Raw genomic sequence first — 22,606 nt, 5'->3', positions numbered from 1 at the left:
GAAAAAAGGAAAGCAAAAGGAAAAAAGGGAAAGCAAAAGGAAAAAAGGGAAAGCAAAAGAAAAAGAGGAAAGCAAAAGAAAAAAAGGAAAGCAAAAGAAAGAAAAGATCCAGCAAGAGCTTTCTATCATTACTCTAGGACAGTATTTCACTGCTTGGAGTGAGATTTTGCTGAAGGTACTCACCCCAACTTCCATACTTCAGATCCTGCTGCATTTACCTGCAGTGTTTTCCACCCAACTCCCACACACAGAGCCAGAACACGGAGCTCTCCCCGCCAGGAGCACAAACCACACACCAACTTCTTCCCTGGGATATTAATGCATCCTTCAGCACAAACATTAATTTTCCTGCCCTGTTCTCGGGCACCTCCCGGGTGTGAGGACTGGAACAATCCTGCTGGGGCACTGGGTGTTGAAGGGTCCTGCTGCCTGTCCTTGAATGCTCAGAGGCCAAGTGTGTGACCCTTCTGGAGGCAAGTTCGCTGAAAGTCTTAAAAAGCTCTCAGGAGCCTCTCCAATGATTTATGTGCCTCTTATCAGTTGTCTCCCTTATCTCCTTCCCTGTGAGTTTGTAACACAAACACCCGCTGGAACACTGTGGGCAGGAATGGTCACTGAGTTACACATTTACAGCCCTTGTAAGCCCTCGAAGAACAGGCAATTAAAAGTGTGTTTGTTCATCAGAACTGCTCTGTGCCAATCACCCCCGATGGCTCCAGGGTGGAGACAAAGCACCCACTTCATCAGCATCTCCCAGCCCCGAGGTGACCCTCGAATCCAGGCCCACAATTCCAGGTGTTCCCCATGACAGACACCGACCTTTTCCTTCCCCCTGCTGTTTACCCACCGTGACCTGAGCAAAGCAAACGGGGAGATCTCACATTTCTGAGGGGAGATCTCACGTTTCTGAGCCGTGTCTCGCACCAGCCACGCTGGCAGCTGCCAGGTCTGAAATGCCAGTTTATGGTGCTGCCCTCCCACTGCACATTCCACCCTCCCACTGAGACGTCCCGACCTGGGATGTCACGGCATCATCCCCAAATCCAGGTCGAGGGGCTGTTTGACAGACGAGCTATGCAGGGTGACAGCTCAGATAAGATCCCAAATCCCTCTCTTCAACACGGTGTTGATGCCACAGAACTTGGGGGAAAGCAGCAAAGCCAGATTTCCCAAGGCAAAACTATTTCTGCATTTGTCACAGGATGTTTTGCATGGCTTCAGAGTCAATTTTTCAGGAGGAAATTGCCAGGTTTATGGGGCAGGACTTTTAAGGATTGGAGTGGGAAGGATCTAAGACAGCAAAGTAACATTTCCCTTTGTGTTATTCTAAATTGGCACAGCACAAGTAGAACAACTTTCACTTGCAAGAGCTCCTAAATTCAGGAAGGACTAAGAACAACACTTAAGACAGTCAGCTTTGGCCACAGGGAACACTGGGCCTGATATCTGGAGGGAGCAGATCAGCTCCTGCCTCCTCCAAAAACGGGTGGGCGATTTATGGACCACACTCCCAACAGTGACCCGAGAGCAGCTCTCTGAGAACAGCTGCTCTCACACAGCTTTACACACAGGCTGCCAGAAAAGTAATGTCGTTCCAAATAAGCCACAGTTTCTCCTCACACTAGTTCAAGAGCAGCAACATAAGATCAATACAGTCTTAGAAAGTTCCTGGGCTCCCAAATTTAGTGGATAAACGAGTTATGCTTTCTGTTCTCTCAGTGTGTGGTGAGGGCTGCAGCAAACAGCAGGACACTGGGGTTGTCTGCACACTGGTCACCAGCCCTGTGACACCCAAACCACTGCAGGAGCCTCTCCCAAATCCCTTCTCACCTCCATCACACACCCCGAGGACCTTCAGGGCCGAGTGGTTCAGTGGTGACCCCAAAAGCACAGAACAACCAAGGTACAGAGCTGTGAGCAGAGCACAAAAATTCCCAGCCCGGCCCAGGGCATTGATCCACCCTATTAAAGTGGGAGTTCTTTATTAGAACTCCTCTTGTCGTTCAAAAAGGTGCTTTAATGGCCTCTGTAGTCATAACACACACGGGAACAAACAACGATCCACAGGCAGTAAATATGAAGCCGTGTATTTACTGCTGCTTCTCTCAAGTCAGCCAGGCTAATGTCAATGATTACCACAAAATAGGTCTGAGTAATGCAAAGCAGTCATCCCATAGCACCATTAAAAAGCAGAGCTTTAAAAAATGACCATATAATGCAAGATAACTCCCTCCTGTTAAAGGCTGTTAGGGGAGAACAGGCCCACGGGACCTGCAGGAGCTGCTTCTGTAACAAGAACTGTTATCTGGGGAACTTGGAGTCATTTGGAGCCAAGGAAACATCTGCATTATGAGGTTGCTTAACAACATTTAAAACAGGAAAAAAACCCTCGTTGTTATATACAGCAGATTATTTTGAACAGTTTCTATCACGGGATCACAGAATATCCTGAGCTGGAAGGGACCCAAAAGGATCATTAAAGTCCAGCTCCTGGCCCTGCACAGGACACCCCAACAATCCCACCTTGTGCTGGGTTTTATCAGGCACAATTACTCTGCTTTCCTCCCAGCCACCACACCTACACAACTGGATTGGCAGGATAACCAGTCAGCCAACAAAATGCAGATAAAGAGACAAAAAGTGAGATTAGGGTGGAGAACCTACTCCAGAGGCAGTGGAGCCATTCCACCATCCCACCACAGATCAGCCACAGGACCACCCATACCTCAATAAATAAATCACATTTTCACTTGATGAATCATCAAGTATTGTAAAAAAAACCCCTCATTTGTTGACAGAGGTTTCAGAAAAAAAAGACAACAGATTTTGAGAAGTAAAAAGGGTTGAAAGCATGCATATGGATCTCTTGACAGGCAAGTCTGTGGCAAATAAAAAGAGAAATCTGTAGTATGTTTACTAAAATATATAAAATCTAAACATTGCCAAGTGCTGTAAATTCAGATCTGGGGAAAACCAACAAAGAAATCAAAGCATAAAGAGAAATTGCTGGTACACAATAACAACCAAGATAAGGGTCAATGAAACAGAATTGTGTCCCTTTTACAACAGCCCTGGTTTTACAGGATGTTTATCAATGTTACCAATAAAACACATCCCTATACCTGCCTCTAAGTCACTTATTTAAAGGTTGTATAATACTGAAAACCTCCATTTGTGTGTGTTTATTAGAACGAGCCCGTTGCTGCCTCGCAGGCAACTCCAAGTGCAACTACACCCAAAACTCTGCCCACACCTAATTTCAGTTTCCAATTCTAAATTTTATTTTGGCACCTCCATCTCTGCAACATGGCTACAAATATCCCCCAAACTGTCACTCCCTGGGTGGATTTAGCTGTGCTTTTCTCCACTGGATATTCCATTTCTCAGCTGTCCCCCTGCAAACCTTTCATCTTCCAGAAAAGCTTCCAACTGGAGTTATTTAAATCACCCAAACCAAAACTAGATCGGGGTTATTTCTGGGAGCAGCAAAGGCAAAAACCTCTGGTCTTCAGCCACATTAAGTGTTTTATTTAAACTCCAGACAACTGCCTGTGGATCTGAGCTCCTCAAAATGGAAGAGTAAGTGCAGGGTGGGCTCCCAGGATGAGCCCTGACCAGACATTCAGGGCTGTAATTAAAGCAATTCCTCTCTAAAGAAAGCAGCATCCTGAGATTTAGAGACTATCTGCAAGACTGACTAAAGCTGCACCACTTCAGTGCTCCATAAAATTCCACAAGAGTAGAAACAAAGAAATTCTCCTCTTTTGGTCAGAGGGGAGAAGGTACAATGTTATCAGAATAAACAGATTTTTTTCTCATCCGCTGTTTTAAAACACTTTCTGTACAAGCATCGAGACAGATGATAAAACAGGGGATAAAGACAAGAGACACTTAACAGTGCTAAAAGAAATTACTTTAGAAGAACTGTAGCTTGAAAGTAAAAAAAAAAAAAAAAAAAGACAACTTCTCCTTTTTCTCCTGGACTCTTTTTGGAAAAAAGGAGGGACTTAACCCAACGTAATATATTGTTTTACTGTAAAAAAAAATTAAGTTGTTATATATATATATATATATATGTGTATATATATATATAGATCTATGTATGTATGTATGTATGTATGTATGTAAATAAACTTGTAATATTTCCCTTCCCCTAATACCAAGTCAAATGTGTCTGAAAACTTCTTCTTCCTTTTCACATTAGAACAAGTTGTAACAACCCCTTTAAACTGCCCTTTTTGAAACCCCTGTGTTTTTCAAACCACCACCCTGTCTAGAGAAACTGCCTTTCATTTCAGGCCTGGGTCTCATTTTCTCTGAGGAGCAGCTTATTTCGGTTCATGACAGAGCAGACGTCAGAATTTCCTCCCCCCCAAAGCCTCCCTTCCCAGTCGGGCAGGGCTGTTGTAATCAGGAGATTAACTGTGCTTATTCATGTGTGAAATGCAGGCTTGATCCCTGTCTCGTATTATAGACTGTCTGCAGCAAATGGTCAGCATATTCCTCATCATTTCATAACACTTAACAACTGAAATGGATTCAATTACATCTCACTTCCTTTACTGCACTTAGAGAAAACAGCAATAAATACTTCGTATTTAAAGTGGTAAAACCCTACCAGTGCAAGGATGACCTTTGATCTTGACAGTGCTACACGAGGCAGCAGGAATATTATCTGGAAAGCAAAGGAAATACTGCGGGCAAGGCAAAGAATGAAAGCACAGCGCTGTGAGACAGAGGTGTGCTGCTCAAAAAGGAGTTTGCAGCCAACCTCCAACAGCTCATTATCTCGCTAAAGATCCCAAAACACGTGCTAAAAGGTCTTTGCAAAGAGGGGTCTGTGTTTCAAGGGATCTCATGATCTCCTGCCTGACCTCAAGTGATGGAAACCAAAGCTGCCAATGCTGGCAGTTGCCTTCTAACATCTTTTCATCCCAAAAATACAGCCAGGTGTCCTTTACACCTCCCTGAAGGCATCACAGTTGCCCGAGGTGAACTTCCCCCAGGATCCTACAACACTTTCCTGGCTGGTTTTTGTACTGCACACCAACACCAGCCTCTCTCAGCTGCCTGGTGACTCCTCACTGCACAAACTTCCACACCTTTTCCTCCCCTCAGGTCTGGTTCACTCCTCTGAAAGTCAGAGAAGTTACTCTCAAAAAAACCCCCCAAAACCAAACCAGTACATAGTTTCAAAGATAACTGAAAAATTCCCCTCCTTTGTAGTCCTGTCACTGCTCCTGGGCAACAACCAGTTGAATTCCCGAGGAGATTTGAAGCACTGGTTTTAAAGAAAGGACCAGCTCGCAGGTCTCACAGTTTCAACCCTATATATTGTGTTTTAAACAGCTCTCAGCCCCAAGAACGACCCCACAGCACTCAGCTGCTAAAGAACCCAAGTGAAAGGACCTCCCAACACCTTCCATGAGAAGAGGAAAATATTAAGGAACGCTCCAAGTGATTGATCTGAGCCTGATCCACACCGAGGGGAGATATTTTAACGCTGCATGAAATAACTTCTGGCTTTGGTCACGCTGCAGATATGAACAGAATTCCCACTTCCAGGACTCTCAGCAGATGCTCTGAACTCCTGGCTGACCAGAGCAGTGGGATCTGATGGAACAGGGGGAGGAGGCACCACCACATCTTTAGGGTTGATCTTTGTTAAGCTGCTGAGAACAAGGCTGCAGAGTAAGACCATAAGCCATTAAGCATCAAATAAGCAATGCAAACAACCATCCAGCTCCACGTGAAGTGTGGTGGCCTTTGAAAAAAATAAAATAAAAGCAATTAAATTTTTATTTAAAAAATTAAAATTTCAAATAAAAATTTTATTTTATTTTTTAAAAATTATCTTAAAATTTTATTTTTTAATAAAAAATTTATTGCTTTTATTTTAAAAATTATTTTAAAATTATTTTAAAAATTTATAATAAAAATCTTATTGCTTTTATTTTGAAAAAAAATTAAAATTTTTATTTTTTAATAAAAATTTTATTGCTTTTATTTTTTGAAAAATTTTTTAGTGGCCTCGTTCACACCTGTGACACCTTCATGTGCCACCAGCAAAACCAGGAGGTGGCACAGGGACAGTGGCAGGAGTTTGATGGCTTTGGGCCTTGCTCTCCTTAAATCCAAGGATGCTCGACCTTTGTGTGCTGACTGACACATTCCCACAGAAATAAGAGACCTGAAACACTTGTGGACAAAAATGAGCACATGGGAAAGAAAAAAAAAAAAAGAAAAAGAAGAAGTAAAACCTCCTTAGCTTTCATAATTACATGCTAATACTCCATGACATGCAAATTAAGATCACACAAGCCACGTATCCTACTGAAAATACCTTCAAAATGGAGGTTCTTTTCCCTAAATGAAGCACTATGAGGTTCCTAACTCTGTTTTCAAGGCAAAGGTTTAAGGTTAGACACCAGTAGAAGCTCTGAAACAACATTAAATATTTAATAAAGCTACTTGGAGTCTGTAGTGAACAAGACATAGAATCACAGAATCACAGAATCAGCTGGGTTGGAAGGGACCTCCAAGATCATCAAGTCCAACCCTTGATCCAACCCCGCTGTGGTTCCCAGCCCATGGCACTGATGTCACATCCAGTCTGTCCTTAAAAACCTCCAGGGATGGAGAATCCCCCCCTTCCCTGGGCAGCCCATTCCAATGGCTGAGCACCCTCTCTGGAAAGAAATTCTTCCCAATATCCAACCTAAACCTCCCCTGGCACAGCTCCAGACCCAGCCCTCTTGTCTTGCTGATGGGAAAAGAGACCAACCCCCCCTGGCTCCCCCCTCCTGTCAGGGAGTTGCAGAGAGTGAGGAGGTCTCCCCTGAGCCTCCTCTTCTCCAGGCTGAGCCGCCCCAGCTCCCTCAGCCTCTCCTCATAGGACTTGTGCTCCAGTCCCTTCCCCAGCCTTGTTGCTCTTCTCTGGACCTGCTCCAGCCCCTCCATGTCCTTCCTGAGCTGAGGGCCCAGAACTGGACACAGCACTCCAGGGGTGGCCTCACCAACACTGAGTCCAGGGGCAGAATCATTTCCCTGGACCTGTTGGCCACCCTGTTCCTGAGCCAGGCCAAGATCCATTGGCCTTCTTGGCCACCTGGGCACACTCTGGCTCCTGTTCAGCTTCCTGTCAGTCCAAACATGAGACTAAAGAGAGCACCAGAAGCTGTTCCCAGCAGTGTTTCATCCAGCTGTGACCAAGGAAAGTCTTTTAAGACCTTCTTTATTCCCACAATAACCTGGACCAGCGTTACCATATCTCACTTGTCCTTTCCAACAAAAACCTGAGGTGATCCTTGAGCCACCAAGGACAGCAAAACAAATGACATGACTTGTTATTGTTCTGGGGCACTGAAGTTTTCCAGCTCTGAGGACACCTGTGGGTGAAGTTTCCATCATTTAAAGCAGGTGAACATTCCCTAACTGGAGCAGGAGTTCAGAAGGATGCCCTGTCACCAAGTGTTTCCCTGCAACACAGACCTAATCAGGAGCTGACTTAAGAGCTACTTTTCCAAATACTACAGAAGAAAATTCACCAGGTGCCAGTTACCCAAGCAACTGGGACCTAATTAAATCCAGCCAGCACTTGAGGGATTAGCCCTGTTTTCTCCTCCAGTCCTGCAGCCTCTCCCATGAGATAACACACACAGCCAGGGTGAGATTTATTACTTGCTGACTACTCCTTAACATATGCTGATCTGGCCTTTGAATCAGAAGGAACTTTGGTTTAAGTGACATTTCAAAATAATTACGTACTACTTTTTATTCAAATTGTATTGATAAGACCGAGAAGGGAAAAAAACACAAACCTCCTATGAAGGTATGAAGGGTTTTCTCAAGTTCTCAGCCCAAGTGAAAAACTTGTCATGATTTTTCAGTAGTGCTGTGCATATTATTTCTTTGTCCACTGCTTCCCAGACAAGGAGAACTACACTCACACTGCTCTAGAGTTTAAAAAAAAAAGCCTCCCACAAACTAAAAGCCTTCTTGGAGAGAGGGAAGGAAAAAAAAAAGGCACCAAACCAAAACCCTCAAAAAACAACACATCAAAGCAAAGCAAAAACCCCAAACAAAGCAAAAACCACGGCAAGAGTTCTAAGAAAAAGATCCCTGTATAAACCTAGACAAAAAAAACCCAACAAAAATCCCAAACACAACCACTGCCTTGCTCACATATTGAGCTTCAAAACCAAAACAGTCATCACATGCACAATTTAGGCTGGAAGAGGCAGGAAAAGTTTCAGCTGCCTCCTAAAGATAATCCCAGGGAAGGTTTTATGACTCATCATCTCTCCACACACTTATCTGCAGGACTAAAGCACTTGTTTATCTGCCTAAGAACTGTTAATATACTTTAGGACTTCCATGGAAGAGCTCTCCCATGAGACTCACATCAACCCCATGTGGCAGTGTGGGATCCACAGGGCAGAAAATGATCTCAGAACTTCATTACCCTGATGTACAATGCTTAGAATTTCTCCCCCAAAATCCCCTCTGCTCCAAATGAACTGAAAGATGTTCAGAGATTTCACTGTCAGGAATCCTGTCACGCTCCTGAAATCCTAAACCATCCTGAACTCCTGCAGGAACGGAACAGAACAGAACAAGCGAGTTCTGTTCACCTTTGGCATCTCAGATCCCACAGTGCATCCTCAGAGGGAATGCACCCAGCCAAAAGCATGGATTCAATAAAGTTCTGTGCCAAAGCAGAACTTTAGACAGCAGCATTTGTTAGAAAAGTCCAACTCTGAAGTTCAGCTGTACATGTTGAGCTCCATTCCCACTTCTGTGACTGACTCTGTGCTTTAAAAACCCACAAGGAGTGCTTTTCCCAGCTCCAGGGGGCTCAAACATCTTTCCAGGGCAAACTTTGGACTCTTGGTGCCTCAAATCCAGACTCTGACTCTCAAGTACCAGACAACAACTCTCAAGACAACAGTGACCTGCTATGGGAGGTCACCACTGGCACTTGTCCACTCTCATTCTCACCCCACTGGAAAAAAGCCCTTGGTGGTACCTGGAAGCAGAACATGGTGCTGAATTCCAGCAAAACTATCATTCCTGGTTGGATTTAGACATCCCAGCTGTACTTACCTTCCACATTAACAATATTTTAGTTACAAATCACGTCACTCAACCCCCAGATCTCATTTGTGCACAAAGGCAAGTTAGACTAAAACTTATTTTTTAACCTTAAAAATTTGTGGAAGTATTTGATCACGTGCTACTTGAGTTAAAAACGGAGCATGAGGACTGATTTTTTTTTTCCAAGCAACACCTTTTCTCCTGTCAGGACAGCACAGAAACACCCCAGCAACAGATGAAGTTGCAAGAGCCCTGCTCAGCTGCAACTACTACATCCATTCAGGAAAGAATTCTTCCAATTTAAACCAGAGCACACTCCCAATTTAAAGCAGACCATACTCCCAATTCCCTCAGCACCAGGGGTATGTGCTTGTTTAAAGAGAACAGACCTGAGGTGAAACATTATCAGGAGCTGAAAAACCTCATGGAAAACCTCCACAACCAGATGGCATCATCTGGGGGGGTTTAATGCCACACTTCCCATTTCCAGCTGCAAGTGGCAAATATCAAACACGCCCTGAATATGCAAATTATCAGCTCAACACAAAGGAGGACAAGGCAATTCCTGGGAAAGACAGGCAGTGACGTTGGAACAGACTGCACCCCGTTTTCATACACTATTCATAATTACTTTATGACACTGTGAAAGGGCAATTGGTTTCCAGCTGATCTAATAACCTTGGGCTGCTCTTAACTCTTTAATACCAGCCTGAACTACAAGCCCTACTAGGCTACAACCTTAAGCCAATTACAACCAGTCTAATATTGAACACCCAGGGTAGATGTGCTCTGCCTCACACACACACCCCAGCACACAAGACACCAAAGAATATTCAATTATTAAGCAGGAACTGCTATATATAAATATATATATATATATATAAATCCATTCCCAGCTCTGATCTCAAAGGAATAGCTTTATTACCAGGAAATGGAAATCTGATTTTTGGCTTCTTTGTTAGATTTCAATAGGAAATGGAGCGAGCATGGTGTGTTTTGACTGCTTGGAAGGGTAAATTCCATAGGGATCTGTTACTGTGTCAAACTCACAAAAAAAAAAAAAAAGAAAAAAAAAGAAGTCCCCAACCTTAAGTGCCTGAATTGTGTTGACTCATATTATGGCTCAGTCATTTCCACACTGCCTTGGAATTTGGAATTTAAGTGCTCGCTGGGGCAGCTCCTGCTCATCAGGCACTGAGTAAACGCAAGAAACTTCACCACGTGAAAAAATACAAATCACTGAGTTCCCAACTTGTGCTGGGGTTAAAACCCCCACCCAGGGCAAGGACACAAAGGCTGTGAACTCCCCCCCTCAGAGGAAGGGGCACCTTGTCCTGCCTGAGGTGAATGTGTTGACTTGGCAGATTTTTTACACTGAAACCTCCCCAAGAAAGAACCCGAAGCTACTTCAGCTTTGAGTTTTAGAACCTTTTACTGCTGTAATTTTACTGAGGGGCAGGCACAGAGACAAAACTGGGACAGAACTCTGGATTAAAAGACCAAATGGAATGGCAAAACTCTGCATTTTCTCCAGTTCCCAACAATGACCAAAGCCAAGGCCGTGACCTTCGCACCAAACCCGACAGTGACATTCCAGCCTCAAAGTGGTTTAAATTTTAAGCACCTAAACAGAGCAAAAGCTTATCAGACTCCAGATGCTGCTCAAACATTTACTGCCTATTAACAAAATTTCAGTTTTATTTCAAAAACAAGTCATTTTGATCTCTACAAATAAGCCAATTCCCCAAGAAAACACTGACAACCCCGAAGTATTTTCATTGGTAGCTTCAAGAAAATTCAAATCAGTGCTTAAGACAAAACTTATTACATGTAAAAATTAGTGTTACAGAAGCAGCAATTACCTAAACCCAGAGTGGTTGGTTTTAGTAGAAGGTTTACCTAGCACACAGCTTTTTACAGTCAGTTCATTTAAAAAAAAAATACAGGGGAAAACACAGAATGAAAAATCTGCAAGTATCAAACTTTTAGGAACCAACCCTCACACAGTCCAGATTTGTTATTTCCCACTGTGTTGTCGCCCTATGAAAAAGAAAGTGATCCCCATTTTCAGAGAGGAATAATTAAATCAAGTTTCCTTTTGGAATTTGCCATCACTTCCCAAGGGAAGTGCACAGCAACGTGGTTAATGCTGAATTTACAGCCATTATATAAAAAACACTCTAAAAAAATCTACACATCACAATCAAATCCCATTCAAATAAAACATTAATCCAATCACCCAGACCTTTTCTTGGCAAAACTTGTCACAAATGTTTCCTAGAGAAGGCCAGCTTGTTTTAATCATTTACATTTTTCAACACTATTTGTTCTCACTTTGTATCCAAAGGTCAGAACTCAAACCACTACCCCAGGCAAACTTTGGAATAAATACTATTTTTGTCCACTCTCCTGGAAAGAGTTTCACTTCTGCTAAGAAAGCTGGAGTATAAAAAGCAGATTTCCCTCTGATTCATTTATGAATACTTTTCATAGGCAGCTTAGAGCAAGTTTTTCATGGCTCCTTTCCTTCAGTACTTGACTGTGTTATATCACTTGTGGCTTTTCCAATCTTTACTAATAGAGAAATTTATTCTGTGTGTATATTCTGAATTACACCAACGTGAGAAGCAGCCAAACAAGGAGCAGGGCTAAGCAAGGTCCAGCTGGAATTCCAGTTTTCCTGCCACAGCCCTTCTTCTCTAAACACCCCTTCTGAAATCATCTTGTTTTACAGGTATTAGAGAAGATTGGCACCTTAATCTGCATGTTATTAGCTGGGAAATTACTCCAAAAAAGGCCTTCCCATCTTATTTTGGGAATCTTCATTACACTGAATGCTTATATCCACCCCACTGGCAGTTCAGTGATATGGCAGGATCAGGAAAATGGAAGAATCTCCCCCTCATACACCAAAAGCCACCTCTGCTGCCCCTTGGACACCCTGTTTCTGAAGCAATGCTCAGTCTTCTGCACACAACGGTGAGAAACTCGAAGATTCCTGCACTTGACTGTCAATATTAAAGATTCACATCAGGTCACTTGCTATTCTAGGACTACAGTGATTTATACACCATTTCCCTTCTTTACCCTGAAAGTACAAACCAGAACTACTCAGGGTTCTTAGATGTCATTTCCTGAGCCTGGCACTTTAAATACCCAAGGTTGAAACAAAAAAAAAAAGAAGTTATTTTAAGGCAGAGGGAGATATCTTGGCCAAGACATTACAGGTCACAAAACCAAATAAAACTCATCTGCAGCTTGTTGGGCCGCTCACAGCTCTGAGCCACTGCTTCAGGAAAGGAGCCAGAGCTGCTCTGTACCTTCAGAGAGGTGAAAATGCTGAGCATTTGCATCAAACACCACAGGCTGCATGGAATTGCTGCCTCCCAATGCCTGGAAAATGCTCACAGCCCTGTCCAATATTCTGTTGGGAGCCAAGTCCCCAACAACGTCACCCCCCAGTTCCCAGCCCGGCTCCTGAGCTGCTCTTGTGTTCTGTCTGGTGCATCCCTCTCCATCAGAAGGAGGATTTGGTGATCTAAACAAGCCTGGTTGAGACCAGCAGCAGTTCAAAGCCAAGTTTCACCCAGATTTAGACACACACTGTGACCACAGTGACCACCTGAGCGACACCACCAAGAGCTGGGGACTCCAACAACTCCAGTCAACACCTTTTAATCCATTCATCTGCCAGAGCCCAGCCCAGTGCTCCAAAGAAAAGCCTTAATTTGAAAATCACTTGGCCAAAAGAGCATTTCATGACAATCTCAAACACACTATACACCTATTTCTGCAATTGCCTTCACAATTGGTTTTTTTACCAGTAACCGGATCTCAGGTGAAATATTGTATTATCCACATTTATCAACGAGTTACAGAAATACTGGTCTTCAGTGTTTTACAAACTGGTTTTACTCCTAGTTCAGCACACACAGTATCAGCACAATCTCTCTGTATCACTTGAAAAAGTCCCAGGACAAGGAAAGATTAACACATGCACACTGACCTAACACTCCGAGCCAGCTCTAGAAAGCTGCACATCCATTAAAGAATTAAAAAATTAGCAAGGTCGGGATTCCTTCTGGCTACTCTTAAGCAAAACAATAGGCAACATAACCCCTCTCAACCCAAAAGACAAGGAGGTTTAGGATTAGTTCAATGATAAACAGCTTATTTTCTTTCCCACACACACACAAAAAAAATCAAACTCAAGCCCTCTGGCAATGAACTCTTAACCACTCACATCGGGAGATAAAAGCCCCATCTTGTCACCTCTGCATAAATAAAAGCAAGCAAAAGAGGGGTTGAGAGACACACCAAGGGATTCTCTACAACCTGTAGTAAAATGGCAAAGCCAGGCGATGCATTCCGAGAGAACAGCTGTACACATCATTATGTTAATTAAAATTAAAGTCTCATCTGCTTAGCATACAAGCAATTCACTGAACCTTAGTGACAATGGGAAGGAACCATTTCCTCCAAGGGACATAATCACATACAACTGGAACAAGTTGTCTTGCTCGTACTCAAGGCCACAGCAGCGAGAGGAGACAGAAAAGTATTCAAGAAACAGTCCCTGGCTATTTTAAGTAAAACAAAGCACTATCAACTCCAAAACACACACAAAGGAAGTGGTCGGAGAGATTACGTCAGCCCTTGCCTCAATTCATAAATCCTGACCACAAAACAAGACGAATTCTCAACTGCCTCTCTCTGGAAAGATGTTTTAAGTGAACACAGGCAGTTTGTGCCCTAAAATACGCTCTCGAGCAACACTCGCTGATGCATCACTTTGAAACAGCGACCGGGGGGGGGTGAAAAAACTCGTGTAATCCCAGGCAATTCTCTCCTGCTGCCAGATCAAACAACATTTCCACAAGTGCCTGCCAAGCACCCGGCCTGCCAGAGCACAACGAGCACTCGAGTGCTCGGGGACTCCAAACCACCTTTCGCCGGGTCCCAGAGATCTTTATAAAATAGTTTAAGCGCTGCTAAATTACAGGGTTGGAAAAACAAATAAAAAGCTTTCAAATGCTGCTGCTGCTCCTCCACCGTTCTCGGCTCGCTGTGAAAGGCGTCTCAGACGTTCTGTCTTGTGACAGTCACTGGGCAAAAGTGCTCAAAAAACTGCGACTGCCTGCAGGAACAAAAACTGAGAGAAATGTGGAGTTGGTTGCACGTCTGGAACTAATTGCCTGCAGATTAACGGCTTTACGTTGGAATAGTGCTGTCTGTAGGGTTTGAAATCCAGTTCACTTTAAACTGATTCCCAGAAAAAAACATATCTGTGGAGCATCTGAAACTACACTTCACTAGATTTCTGTTCTCCACTTTCTCCTGCTTCACGCCCCAACATTCATGTTAAGTTTAAAACAAACAACAACAACAAAAAAAGAAATTCAGTGGCCTTGTCAACTGGCATTTCCACTCCCCTACAATTAAAGCCGCCCCATATGGCTGGAAGGAGCCATCCAGCCACACAATGCCCCACGCAGGGAGAAGCCACATGGACTCAGAGGAGCTTAAAACCAACTGCAAAACAAAGCAGAGCTGGTTTCTTCCTCAGGAAACAAAGTGGCCGAGCAGGTCTCCTGTCACTATCTTTATCCACCATTAAACGTCGTTAAAAAAAGTTACACACACGCTGTCCCAATTAGTACTTCAAAGGCATTCCATTGTATCAAGAGCAATGAAAAAAAGTACTTTCTTCCAGGATACGGCAAATGCAATCCTTATCTCCTTATCTCGTTTGCTTTTAAAAAACAGAATTAAACACTAGCGGCCGAACTGTTTATATTTAGATCAGGGAGGTAAAGCGTTTGTTATGGAAAGAAAACCCCGCAGCCTTATGGAACACTCTGAACTTCCCAGGCCAACAACAACCTACCCACCGGCTCGATCCAACTTTTTCTGGGGAAAAAAAATAAAAAAATAAAAAAACCAAAACAAACCAGGAGTAACCAAAAGGGGAAAAGAGAGAAATAAGTCAAGCCAGGTTATCCTTGGCCAGGTAACAATTGAAAAGCAGCTCTTGGGAGCACAACCTGTGCACGTAAAGGCACCGAGTCACCCAGTCGGGCACCTACTCCAGGGATGTTTCCAAGCGGGATCCCAGATCCTTCCTCCGCCTTGGCCAAACTCCGGGGGAAGGTCCGGGGGGGCACCCACCGCCAGCCCCGGGCTCCGCAGCTCCCGGGGGTGGATGGGGGGGGACCGGGAAAAACCCCCGATCCCGGGAAAACACCCGCGAATCCCGGGAAAACAAACACCCCCGGATCCCGGGAAAACAAACACCCCCGGATCCCGGGAAAACACCCCCGATCCCGGCGGGGCTGTGCTCCGGAGGGGGGGGGGGACAGCCGCGGTGCCCGGGAGGAGGAGGAGGAGGAAGAGGAGGAAGAAGAGGAGGAAGAGGAGGAGGAGGAGGGCTCCGGGAAGGGCAGGCACGGAGGAAGCGGGGCCGGGAGGCGCAGCTGGTGAACAAAAGGAGGCCCCTCCGCCGCCGCCGAGCAGCTGCTCCGAGCGGGGTCTCCCGGGCCCGCCGCCCCCTCCCCGCTCCCGGCACAGCCCCCCCGGGGTCCCCCCGCTCACCCCCCCCGGTCCCCACGCACCGGCCCCGGTCCCACGCGGCGGGGGCAGCTCGAACACACACGGACACACGCGCGGCTCCTTCCCCGCCTCCGCCTCCTCCTCCTCCTCCTCCTCCCCGCCCGGCCCCGCCGGAACCGGGAGCCCCGTGATTGATGGCAGCGCTTTAATAGCGTGGTCAGCGAGAAAAGGCATCTGCAGCCGGCGGAGCAGGAGGAGCAGCAGCAGGAGGAGGGAGGCGAAGCATCTCCCCCGGGGCTCTCGGCGCTCCCAGCCCGCGGTGCTGCAGGAATATCAATGGCCCGGCCTCCCCCGAGCACGGCACGGCACGGGGAGGGGGGGAAATGCGGCTCAAACGGGGCCCGGGGGGATCCCAACACGCCCCAGGTGGGGAAGGGGGGGATGCCCGGCCAGTGCCACGTTCAGAGACACTTCAGGCAGGGGGGTTTTGTTGCAGCGCGTTCAATTAGTAAGCCATTTTGTTTAAAATCCCTTCCTACCATGTCTTCCTTCCTTTCCCCCCCCCCTCTTTGAGATAGAAATTCATCTGCTCGGCAGAACGCGTTCCTTTTAATTGTGTTTAATTGGGGTTTTTAAAATAATGACTATTTATCTCACTGTGCGTCTCCACGCAGACCTGGAACTCATCTGAGCCTCACAATGTCTTGCTCTGTTCTTCACCACCACAACCATGACCTTTCAGCTGCTAGTACCGACTTAATTTTAGAGCAAAGCTTTGCTATTTCCCTTGCAGAATAACACGCAGAACAAGTCATCTATGTAATCCATTACCTCGGGGCAACGTACACTTTATCCCTGCCGAGCAAATCCATTTCCTAGGCGTGCAGTAATATTTTACCTATAAAATAAATACGGCAGTACACCTTCCCAGAGCTGGCTTTTACAAAGGCCAAGTTAAAAAAAAAATAAAATAAAAATTTAGAAAAAATAGTAATAATAATAATAATAATCATCATTAAGGTTCACAGACCCAGTTAATTAGAGCGACACCCTCCAGTCCTGCCTGCCAAGTTGATCTTTCCAGATGCTGGTAATTATTTGTAGTTGTGTATTTTCCCCTCTATTTATCCACACAGATTTCTACCACGTTGTACCATAACCCAGGAGTCCTTCAGGAGACAAAGACCCAACTTTGAAATTTATTCTGCGCTTTCTAGAAATAGCTCCCTAAAACCACACGCCCCAGCTGAAGGAGCTGATTAATTCTAATGCCCTTGCCACATCACAGGACTGCTCTGATCAATACAAATTGAAGCTGGTGTATGGCACGAGCTCTGCTCCTGCAATATTCATGGTACAACAGCTCCCGAGCTGGAGCCTGTCTTTGCCAGACCTGGTTCAAAACAAGCTTTGTAACCAAGTAGCCGTGTGAGAGCTCCAAACCTGCCAGAGCTGAAATTCAATCCTCGAGTCAGCACAAAGAAAACCACATTGCATTTATCCTCACTCTTCAATTTTCTAATCAAATGTGGCCCAACACCTGGCAAATAGTCGGAGGGAACTTGCTGCTCCAGTGTGTATTTAAATCAGCGTTTACTCCTAATGACTTCCAAAAGAGCTTTCCAGCAGTAAGTTAATTCAGGCCAGGTTCCATCAGTTGAAAAATACCCTGCTTGACGGTACTTGTTCAAAACCACCTCATCCCTTTAAGGCAGATGACCCAGCCAGCTTGGACCACAAATCCTTAAAGTCAGAATATATTGGAAAAACGCACTCAAATAATAATAATAATGATAATTTTAAAAGGCATAGAATTGTTTGTATCCCAGTAGGATGGAAGTTGTTCAAGCAGTGCAGGGAACAGCATCCAGCAGTCTGAGCACAGCAACAGAACTGGAGACTATTCCTGAATCTCAGACACTGTCTTGCAGATCCAAGACAAACCAACTTCCGAATTCAGCGGTGTGGGAGACGGCAGTGAAATCATCCCAAGCCCCATCTGCTTGTACACAGCACACTGGAGATCCTTCAATGAACAGAAGAGCCACAGCATTCAATCACCAACATCAGAGACAACTCAACTCTCACTAATTGGCTTTCCTGTGAGATATAGAGATCTGCCCCCATTTCAGAGACTGAAAGGAAAAACATGCACAGAGTACAGCCTCGAGCTCCATTTTGCAACAGGGACTTTTTAGCTTGCCTTTTGGAAATGGATCACAAAAGATCTTTCCTTGGCCGTGAAATGCACCTTTGCTGGTTCACAGCATCCTAAACTCAAACAGCTTTTCTTTTAATATCGCTTCTGGAAGCTTGATGTCTGGAAAAGGGGGAGGGGGGGGGAAATGTGAGTTATACATACACAAAGCCCAACAAGACTGTGCAAAATCTACCTTCATATGGGTCAGGAGAGAATGAGAGTTTGGTGGAGTTGGAAGAAGTGCCCCCAGCCCTCACAGAACACGTTGTTGTGCTCGGTCCGGTGTGCAACAGTTATCTGGTGTTACACAGTGAACTGAAGCTCAATTCCACCGCCTGCAAAATCCACCCCAGCTTTCCTGGCAGCCTCCATTTATCAAAACAAGCCTGTCATGTCGAGTACCATTAACAGATAATGAACTGAGACAAGGGATGCAGTTACAGGCAAAGCACTCCGCATGCTGCAGGCCCCAGCACACAGCCAAGGGAGCTGATATTTACTATAAACACCGTAATTAAATAGAACACCTAGTTGAAGAAACATTAAGGTCGTGACAATAAACAACAGAAGCTGGAAATCTGAAAAAAAATTTAAAAAAAAAATAAAAAATAAGGCTTTGACTTGCTGTCAGTAATTCCTGACATTGCTTAAAGGCATCTACACACACACACAGAGCTCAGCACACCTTCCCTGCCTGCTGCTGAAATCTGGGAAGCACCTGTTTGTGTTTTCACACGCGCTTTCCCTGGATCCTGTAACACTTTGTGTCCCCTGCCCACGCACCCCGGCTCGGGAAGGATTGAGCGCCGAGAAGTGACAGACAGCGAGTCTTCAAAGGGCCGCCAAAAGGCGCTGCTTTCGAGACACGCGGCTCACAACACACGCGAATAATTCATAACCCCGCCGCGGCTGAGGAATATTAAACGCGGCCACGCAAACTTTGAGGAATATTAAATAAAGAGGTAAAGCCCTCCGAGCCCCAGGATCCATCGATCAGCGGCGTTCCCCGCCCCTCCTGACAGGATTAGCCATCAAGCACACATAAACATCTCACCCGCTAGAAAAACTGCTCCAGAGGAGCCATTTCGGGTCTCCCAGGTATCCACACACTTGAAACACAAACTAACCGTAAACAGGCTTAATGAGATTATACAGATTAAATGGGTACATTAACTTTTTTTTCTTTCAAGAGACACCCACGACAAAGAGGTCCCACCAACACTTAAAAGCAGCTCCCTCTGACTCCGAGTTCACTCATCCAGTCAGTTCTGTTAAAAGGCAGGTTGGAGTTGCACAAACTGAACAAAAAGAAGCCTTAAACTACTTTTAAGAACGCACGGAGATGTGAACATGACAAGTGTTTTCTAAAAGCTCATACAACACAACTTCCCAGCTCAGGCAAGCACTAAGTCTGACACACCAGCCCCCCGCTAAGCTGAACCTATTTTTAAAAGGGGATTTAACACTGTCTTCAGAGCTCCACGTAAATCAAGCCCTCCCCTCGGATTTGGCCTTGGATAAGGGGAGGAAGAGGAAGGGAGCAGGTTCATGGAGAACAAGCTGACAGCTTAATATTGTCACAACCCTGTTTTTCTTGCCCGTCATCCGACCCCGCTCCTCAGGCCGAGTTTCCCTTTCCCTGTCAGCGCACACATTCCCGGCCGGAACACCGGTGATTCCTCCAGCGAAACAAAACCAACCCCGAAGCAGAGGGGCAGTTCACACCCAGAATTAGCTGGAGAATTCCAGAGGCCAGCGGTCACCTGGAGGTTTCTCAGCAGAGCCGGGGAAGCGCGGGCTGTGCTGCCAGCAGGAAAGGTCACCCCCGGCCGAGATTTGTTACCCGGTTCTGTTTGCTTTCAATTCCACATCAAAGCATCTGGGCTCTGTCTAAACACAAAACCTTTGGTCAGGTTAGAGGTGAGGTTTCTATTCCTCTGTAAATAATGCACTGTTTTATTGCTACAAGCACAGCTGAGAGGAACTGATACTCGGCTCTTGACAGGACAGTCGCTGCTGTCTGCACACAAACGCCTTCGAATCCGCTCCGAGCAGGGAAGGTCTTGTCTGTGCTTGTACATCTGGGAGCACGTGTGAGACACCCAACAGGAGAGCTGCTCTGAGCTCCAGGCAGCCACAGCACTGACCCAGCTACCACTCGCTCCACAGTTACACCAGGGAGCTTTTCCACGCTCCTGGAATGTAACCTGGGAGAGGAAACTCGGGGCAGCGCTGTTATTGCCTCGACATAATCAAAAGGCCATTTGGTGCTCTAATCCCGGCCTGAGGAGGCTGTAAACTCTGCACACAGTTAAACAGCCCTGGCTGCTTCCTCTCCCCCACATTTACACACTCAGCAGTTCTTAAAACCAGCACGGGAAGGGTTATTTTAAATTACAGTAGAACTGCTGAAATTTGGATGAACCTCTCTCAAATCTCCACCCTTTACAGACCTTCAAGAGGTTTGCCTTTTTTTTTGTTGGGTTAGACTGTGTTTTGTTGGGTTTTGTAGGGTTTTTTTGGTTTTGGTTGGGGTGAGGGTTCCCCCCCCCAGGCCTCTGGTTATGCAGCATCTAACCTGGAGCCTGCAAAACCAAATTACTGACACTATCACACATTTTATGGTTCAAGAACTCTGACTCTTTTCCTGTACTTACCTGCTGTTCAGGTTTATATTCCAGATGACCTCTGCTCAAGCTGTAACTCCTCACAGGTCACTGTTAAATTCTAGCACCACATCAATACCCCAGGGAAGGAAAACCCTGCCAAGCACAGAAAAGTCTGAGCAACTTCAGCCTCTTTTTAACGACCCCGAGGCCCAAGAATTGCAGACAACGACCTTCTGTAACTGTCACCAGCAACTGCCACCAACTGCCCCTTTGCCAGCCCTGCAAGGTAACACCAAACTCCAACTGGCAAGAGGGGCACAAGGCTGGAGGAACACACAAATGCAGACAAAAAAATCCCCTAAAGAAATAAAAAAGTGCATCACTCCCCAGACCTGTGCACTGGTGGCACTCGGTGCTGGTTAAAACAATGGCTTGTTACGAGGTAAAAAACACAAATTTGACTCAAACCTGTGACAGAGCCAAAAAACAGACTGTTGGTACAGTCAGGGCATCACTCAGCTGAAGAATGGGAATAGGGAATTCCGGGATAAAGGGCTGCACAGCTCCCTTCTGTGTGTCTTTGGGAGGAATCTGGTGGGTTATTTTTGTACAGTCTTGGATGCACGCAGCGTTTCTGTCACAGTAGGGATGAAAAAACAAGAGTGGCTCCCCCAGGGAGCTGTGAGGACTAAGGCAATTCACATGCTAACGCGTGAAAAAAGCAGGATTTTACAGGAAGGCCTAGCTTAGGAAGTGCTGGGGAAAACAAACAAACAATAAAAACACTGGAAACCCTCAACCAACCAACCACAACCCAAAAAGAAACAGCTCAGAGTTGCTCCCACAATTAAATGAGTGTTCACAGCTCCCTGTTCTCCCCCTCCAAAGGCTGGAGACTGGATTGTAGCAGCTCCAGAACCCCCTGAGCCCAACAAAAGGCCAAGGAAAAACACACCTGAGGCAGAGGAGGGACACAGAAGGGTTAAAACCTCATTGGAGGGCACTGGGCTGAGAGAGCTGCACCTCAAAGAGGGCAAAATTCAACCAGAAAGACGGGGTGGGAAGAGAGAAGGGTGAGGGAAAGAACACACAAAAAAGATAAACAAGCTGAGGAACAACGCAGGAGATTTTAAAATAAGAGCTGTTATGTGCATAGGTAGGAGAGGATGGGTGTGAAACTCAGCTGGGATGTTGTAACCAAGTGAGACAAGTGGCTCAAAACCAGGTGCAGCCTCAGAGCTGGAAATCAAAACAAACCAGGCAAGGCAAATTTAAGCAAAAAAAAAATTCACTTGCTCATCACAGAAATCACTTTTTTTTTTTTCCTGATATTTCCCTCCTGGTTTGTTTCTTCTCCTCTGTAGGGACCAACAGTGAAATTCAAAAATGATTTTGTGGAAAATCCCTGCCCTGGGAACCTCCAAATTACAGAATGGTAACCTGCAAGCCAAGAATATTAGAACAAAATCCAATGTGTCTGCCAGATTTTGTGGTACTTAGGGCAAGACATCAACCTGTTTGGCAGCTTCTTGAATTCAACACAAAAGAATGCACAGAAGTTATTTTAGAAGGACAAGGGGGAAAAAAAAAATCCAAATATTTGTCAAGAAAAGGAGTCATATTTCAAAGGGAAAATTTACATACTGGAAAATCTAATACATGCATTAAAAAGCAAACAGGAAGCTATTTGTTCTCAGCTGTATATATAAAAAAAGCAAACAAAATAAAACCCTCAATAGTTTCAATATGTGTGGGAGGGGTAAAGCTAAAGAAAAGGAGGGAAGGAAGAACTAAGCAAATGCATCTTTTTCCAACTCTATCAAAGCAACTGTAAAACAATGGAAGTTTGCCTGTTTAAACTAAAACTCTGGGAATGGAAAACTTGATACCCCCATCAAGAGCCTGTGGCCTGTGTTTAAACTATTCTAACATAAAGCATGTTGGGACTCCCAGCTAAAGGAAATGACTCCCAAATGCTTCCCTTGCTCTGGAAGGAAGATTGTGAGACAGATCCCTTACCAGGAGGTTTTTCTCCACACACAGATTGAACTAACAGAGCTGTGGAATTTGCAGTGGATTTAGGGCTTTTCACTGGAATCACAGAGGGGATGGGAATGGTGACTCCAGCTCGGTTTTTTGGGGCAGTAATCAC

General features: G+C 45.2%; 1 protein-coding gene across 5 annotated transcripts in view; it reads right to left on the bottom strand.

Moving 5' to 3' along the window:
* The window catches only part of RERE (arginine-glutamic acid dipeptide repeats), a 166,537-nt gene extending 145,829 nt beyond the window's left edge, over window positions 1-20,708 (bottom strand). For 2 of the 5 annotated variants that reach the window (XM_017825717.1, XM_017825721.1), the window contains exon 1: window positions 20,503-20,707. The gene's annotated coding sequence lies outside the window, so the exon portion shown is untranslated. Of the gene's footprint in view, window positions 1-183; window positions 290-15,707; window positions 15,803-20,502 lie in introns of those variants that run through there. The other 3 variants (XM_017825722.1, XM_017825718.1, XM_017825720.1) reach the window with 3 other exon arrangements.
* Between the last annotated feature and the right edge of the window lie 1,898 nt (window positions 20,709-22,606).

Source organism: Lepidothrix coronata, unplaced genomic scaffold (genome assembly GCF_001604755.1).
Source record: "Lepidothrix coronata isolate B3197 unplaced genomic scaffold, Lepidothrix_coronata-1.0 Scaffold122, whole genome shotgun sequence".
Classification (NCBI taxonomy): domain Eukaryota; kingdom Metazoa; phylum Chordata; class Aves; order Passeriformes; family Pipridae; genus Lepidothrix; species Lepidothrix coronata.
Note: the sequence above shows the minus strand (reverse complement) of the source record. Positions and strands in the feature narration are given on the sequence as shown.